The sequence below is a fragment of the Dipodomys ordii genome, unplaced genomic scaffold (assembly GCF_000151885.1).
Source record: "Dipodomys ordii isolate 6190 unplaced genomic scaffold, Dord_2.0 Scaffold378, whole genome shotgun sequence".
Lineage (NCBI taxonomy): Eukaryota > Metazoa > Chordata > Mammalia > Rodentia > Heteromyidae > Dipodomys > Dipodomys ordii.
This window is the reverse complement of record NW_012267594.1, coordinates 33,611-39,789: the sequence shown is the minus strand read 5'-3', so window position 1 is coordinate 39,789 and position 6,179 is coordinate 33,611.

The following is a 6,179-nucleotide window of genomic DNA, read 5'->3' as shown; positions in this document are numbered from 1 at the left end:
AACAACAAATATAGGATGCTTTTTAAAAAATCTAAAAAAAGCAAGAAAATAATGATCACGGCTGGTTGTGGTGGATGGTTTGACGTTTGAGGCCAGTCAGCAAAAAATGAGTCTCATCTCAACATACAGGCTGGTGTGCCTGTCATCCAACTACACTAGAGACATAGAAGAATCACAGCCCAGTGCTGACGCAGGAGAAAAGACAAGACTCTAACTGGAAAAGTACCTACTGCCCCAGTACTGGGGTTGGATGTGAGGCCAGCTTGCGCTACACGTCAAGAGCAAACAACAACCCCTGCAGGAGGATTAAACTCACAGCTATAAAAGCCAGGCAACAAACCAACCAACCAACCCAAAACACTTAAAATAGATAAAAAATAGACAGGCACCAATAGCTCATGCCTGTAATTCTAGCTCCTCAGAAAGCTGAGATGTGGAGAATAAAAGAAGCCGGCTCTGATAGAAAAGTCTACCAAGGCTTGATCTCCAAAACCAGCAAAAATCTAGGCTGTAAGTATGGTGCAAATGGTACAGTGCCAGCCAAGCAAGCTGAGTTGAATGCAAGGTCCTGAGTTCAAATCCTAGTACACAAAAAAGTTGAAACATTTTAAATCTATGTTCTACAAAGAGTTGACAAAGATGAAGAATGCAGACGCATTGTCCATGGCTTCTTGGCCCTCACATCTATGAAAGGGTCTTAGCATCCTTGACAAAGAAATGATTGTTAAAATTGTGACTTGCCATACTTTTTTAAAGACCTAAGTCCTAGTAGGGGCAAAAATAGAATTGAGTTGGAGAAAGGAAAGTGGATCCTCTAATGCACTCAGCAGCTACAGCAAGAATCCTCACTACCTTTTGGAAAGCTCTTTGATACAATTTATCTCATGCTTAAATATTTATATCCTTTAGTGCAGCACAATCTTATTCCAAGTTGGCATCTCCTACCTCCGGCTAGCACAGTCAGTCCTGCAGCATGGTTTCTAGAAACAAAAATACAGGAAGGGAGGTAAAAGTTTATCAGCAGAAATGTCACTGAATAAATTCTGATGCAAATATTACGCAGCTATTTATCAAGGGCTGGGCAAAGTAGTGCATGCATGTAATCGCAGCTTCTCTGGAAGCAGAGATCAGGAGGATAGCAGTTTGCAGCCAAAAATTAGGCCAAAAATTAGGGAAGCCCCGGTTCATCAAGTAAGTCCAGTATAGTGGTTCACATCTGTAATCCCAGCAAAAATGCTTGAGGCCCTCTCTGACAAACAGCTAAAGCAAAAAGGCCTGGGAGTATGGATCAAGTTGTAGAGCACTTACCCAACAAGCTCAAGGCCTTGTGGTCATTGCTAAATAAATAAATGCTACGAGACTGACTAACATTTAGTCGAACTGACAGACCAAGTATGGGGATACATATGGACGGCTGAGTTGGGATCTGAAATGATGCAGTCCCCTTGTTCATTGTCAGTCCTGGGGCTTGAACTTCGGGTGCTGTTCCTGAGCCTCTTTATGATCAAGGCTATCTCTCCTCCACTTGAGCCACAGCACCACTTCTGGCTTTTTCTAAATGATTTATTGGAGATAAGAGTCCCATTAACTTTTCTGCCGGAGCTGTCTTATGAACTGTGAACCTCAGATCTCAGCCTCCAGAGTAGCTAGGATTACAGACGTGAGCTACCAGCACCCGGCTGATGCCTTTGAAAAGTCAGTCTCTTAAAACAGCAAATTTTCTGTTAGGCCATTTTTAGACAAATTCCCAGTGGAGAATAAAGCATCAAGAAACTACACACCGGAAGTGCAGTGCTCAGTGGTGACCAGCAGGTGGCGAGCGCAGCACAGCGTCATGCCCACCCGGACTCCAGTTCTCTGCCTGGGATGGACAGCCTTCGTCTCTGCCTCCTTGTGGTTGTGCATTTGGTACTGAGCGACTTCACTCGGCAGATTCTGCTCTTCCTTATGGCATTTTCCATCAAGCCAGCTTCAATTTCTCAGTTTAAAGAAAAATAAAGGGAGGGTTTTCATTTTTTGTTGTTTTTCAATGCTGATGAGGAATATTTTTTAATTAAGATTTTTTTTTCTCCTTTGGTCTGAGCTCTTTGCTAAGTGTCCCAGCTTTTCAACAATGGGCTCTCCCTTTGACCTGCCCGTAACTGTTATTCTGAATGTGAAACTTTGAGGCCTGCAAGAGTTATCAGCAAGGCATGTTTATATCAGGAAGTTCTTCCTCTTCCTCCCCCTCCCTAGCTCCCCCCTTGCTGTCCCAGGCTATACTTTTGTTTTTGAACAACAAAAGAAATAGAGACACCTCTGCATTGTTTTTTCTTAACAGCTTGGGAGTACAGGTAGAGAGATGTGCACAGGATTTAGATTTCCGGTTGGACTGTGGTTTTCTGGTATTGACATTGAGGGAGACTCCACAGAACCATTCTGTAGAACATACACCACACATGCTTGCTAGAATTCCCGAGTGACTCCATCAAAGCACATCCTGTGCCTGTATGGAAATGCCACAATGAAACCCTTTGTAGAATTAATAAGTGCTGATGAAAAAGAGAGTCCATTTTCAAAATCTCTTTAGGCTGGTGAAGACGGACCATTACAGGTGGCTCACACCTGTAATCCTGGCTACTCAGGGAGCTGAGACTGGGAGAGAGGTGGTTCCAAAGCATCCCAGGAGGAAGAAAGTTCACAAGACCCTATTTCAACATATAAATCTGGGTGTGGTGACACAACCCAACCACAGAGGAAAGCAGGAATAGAAGGATCAAAGTCCAGTCTAGCTCCTGCAAAAAGGGACACCCTATCTCAAAACTAATTATAAGCTAACAGAGCTGGAGGTGTGGTTCTAGCAATATGCCCAGTAAGCGTAAGACCCTGAATTCAACCCCCAGAAATTGAAATAAAAATAAATAATAAAAAATAAATAAAAATGCACAGTCCTTTGTAAAGATAAGAGGTTTGTTTAGCTCACATTTCTAGAGACTCCAGAGCACGGTGCTGGCACCTGTTCAGCTCTGGTGAGGACTTCACGGCAGTCCGCATCGCGGAGACAGGACTTGGACAGCAGGGCTCAACGCCAGGCAGAAAACAAGCCAGCACAAAGAGCAGGTGAGGGAGGCGCCAGAATCCAAAGAACCCGCGGCAGGCCTGCGCTCTGCAGGAGAGCACTGCCCCCTAGAGGAAGGCGTGTGCCCCGTCACAGTAAATTGGACTTTGCTGGAGAACCTCTCAGACATCCAGGTACAGAAACCTAGAAAGGTTGATTGCTGGAAAGGGGTTGTCAAGACCCCTTCTCACAAGGGAGAAGAGAAAAGAAGCACCGGCTACTGTCTGAGGTCACTCATGTAAACTAGGAGGTCTAGGAGGGGCTAGAAGGGCTTGGAGGTGGAGACCCCAGTGTGGACGTGAGGGTCAGGGGCTTCATCATGGCAGACTAGGGTTTATGGCTGCTGCCTAAGTAGCTGCCCAGAGCTGAAGGTCACTCTAAGGGGCTCTTGCTGCCTTCTATGTGGTGGCTGCCCCAGAGGAGTGTCACCCCAAGGTAAAGGGGTGGGAGGCTGATCCTTTACTACGTGGGCCAGTGTTGTCTAGGAAGGGAACGTGCTGAGCAGTGGAGAGGGGATGGAGCGTGCTAAGCCATGGGAAGGGAGCTCATTGGACCGACACCCCCACCCCGTGGTCTAGTTACCTTCACCAGGTCCCACGACAAAAACGCTTCACCTCCCCTCAACATCTCCACAGTGCACGCCAGCAACCAGAAACAGGGAACTTTGGGGAACATACATCACCTCCAAACCATAATCCTTCCACCCAGAGCCCCAAATTCATGTCCTTCTCACAATGCAATCATTCCATCCCTAATAACTACTAAGGCTAAACTCATTCCAGCCCCCTGAGAATCCCACGTCAGAAGACTCATTGGAGACTCGGAAAACCCTTTCCCCGTTCTGTGAAATAAACAAAAAGCAGCTACATGCTTTCCAGAGACACGGTGGTAGAGCAGGCACAGAATAAACCAACCTAACCCTATGTCATCAAAACAAAACACAGGGCCCCAGGCTCTCTGAAAGACCCAAACTCAGCAGAGCAGATATTAAGTCTTAAGATTGTAAGTCTAGTATTCCTGTGTGCATGGAGGGGGTGGGAGGGGGGTGCTTAAGACCTTATTGTACTTTTCATTTCCAGAAGTTGACTTTTTTTCTTTTTTTGGGGGGGGAGGGGCGGGGTTTGAACTTGGGGCCTGGGCACTGGCCCTGAGTTTTCATTTAAGCAAACACTCTACCACTTGGAACCACAGCACCACTTCCAGTTTTCTGGTGGTTCATTGGAGATAAGAGTGTCCATGTCCTTTCCTGCCTGGTCTGGCTTTGAACCATGATCTTCAGATCTCAGCTATCTGAGTAGCTAGGATGACAGGCATGAGCCACCAGTTCCCAGTGATTGATTTGTTTTTTACGATTTCTATGTCATTATTGGATTCTTCTTTCGCATCCTGTGTTGTCTTTCTTTCTTTGTGTTTACTTTGAATCCGGTTAGGTGTTTGCTGTCCTTGTCACTTTTGTTCGTTTGAATCACTCTTTTGAACTGAACTTCATCTAGGATATCTTCATCCGGGACATCCTCCCCATCCTTAGGATTTATTACTGTGGGATTACTGATTTGGGAGGGGTTATGTTGTCTGTTTCTTCCTATTTCTTTGTGCTTCTGCATGGAGACACGGGTGATGGAAAACGATCTCCAAGCAGTGGCGGTATGCTCAATGTTCAAGTAGAACTAGGTAGGGAAGAGTTGAGGTGCAGTTTCTCCCCCCAGTAGATTATGGGTACAGCGAGTAGCCGACCTCATAGAGGAGAAAAGCGGCTGCGGTGTGTTGTAGCTCCTGGGGCCAGGGCGGCTCTGTCTCTGGTGAAGGCCGAGCTGCTGGGTCAGGCATGGGCTTCAGGCCTGCTCTCACTTCACAGCTTCACTTCTGTGTGGACCAGGAGCCACTGTTGGTTACAAGCAGCTGGGCAGCCTGTGGACCAGGCCAATCCCCATGCCCCCCATGGGTTCCCAGCACGGTCCCCAGCGTGGGGACACCAAGCCAAGGGGGTCCCTGAATCAGTGTCAGAGAATGGGGTCCACAAACCTCACATTGAGTTGTGCGCTCGCGTGGGAATGCTGAGAGAATCGGGCATCCTGCCTGGTGTCTCGCCTCTCAGACCCTTCTCAGCACTGAGCTGTGCGTGGAAGGAAGAGAGAGGGAGGAATCCTCGAGACCCAGACTCAGCTACCGCAGTGTGGCTGGGCAGCAGGCACCGCGCCACCCCCTGGACAGCTCCCCCAAGCCAGGAAATAGAGATGGGAGAGGGTTCATTACTTGTAACAAGGAAGGCGGACGCTGAGGATCAATTCCAAAGCAGTGTTTGCCTGAGTCAAAGGCAGCGGAGACCTTCTTACTGGGGAGAGTCAAACGTATTCCTATGAACGCACGCGTGTCCGGATGGGGAAGATTTGTCAGCTCTCACAGACCTGGGAACATCCTGTGCTCTGTGCAAGGTCAAATATCACAGAAAAACAACCAAAGACAGAGGAAGAGGCCTGAGGACGGAGAATTTAGTACTAAACGAGCAGCTTACTCAATGCCAACTAAAAAGAATGAGTTGAGATTTGGGCCTGGTTTTTGTAAGTTTCTCTGAAAGGCTTTACTTTACTTTACAACAACAAAAAACCCTCCAAAGGTATGTATTAAGAGATATTTAAAGGAGCAGCAGATTATTCTATACACAGCTTGCTCCCTAAAAACAACGCCTGGCAAAGGATCCTACTTCAGAAAGGAAATGTTTTTGCAAAGCTGACAGTTTCCTCTAAACTTAGTTCTTCTTCACCTTCACCACCTTCTCCTCCCCTCCTCCTCCTCCTCCTCTTCCTCCTCCAGGTCATCCTCCTCCTCCTCCTCCTCCTTCTCCTTCTCCTCCTCCTGCTCCCCCACTTCTTCCTCCTCTTCCTCCTCCTCTTGCGCCTCTTCCTTTCTCTTTCCCCTTCCCCTAACCCTTCCCCCTCCTCCCCTCCCCTCCTCCTGCTCCCCCACTTCTTCCTCCTCTTCCTCCTCCCCCCCTCCTTCTTCCTTTGCAAGCCATTCTTTTTGGATGAAGTTCCCATACCTCCTCCAGTAGCTGGAAGCAATGGAGCCTTGTCCCATCATCCCA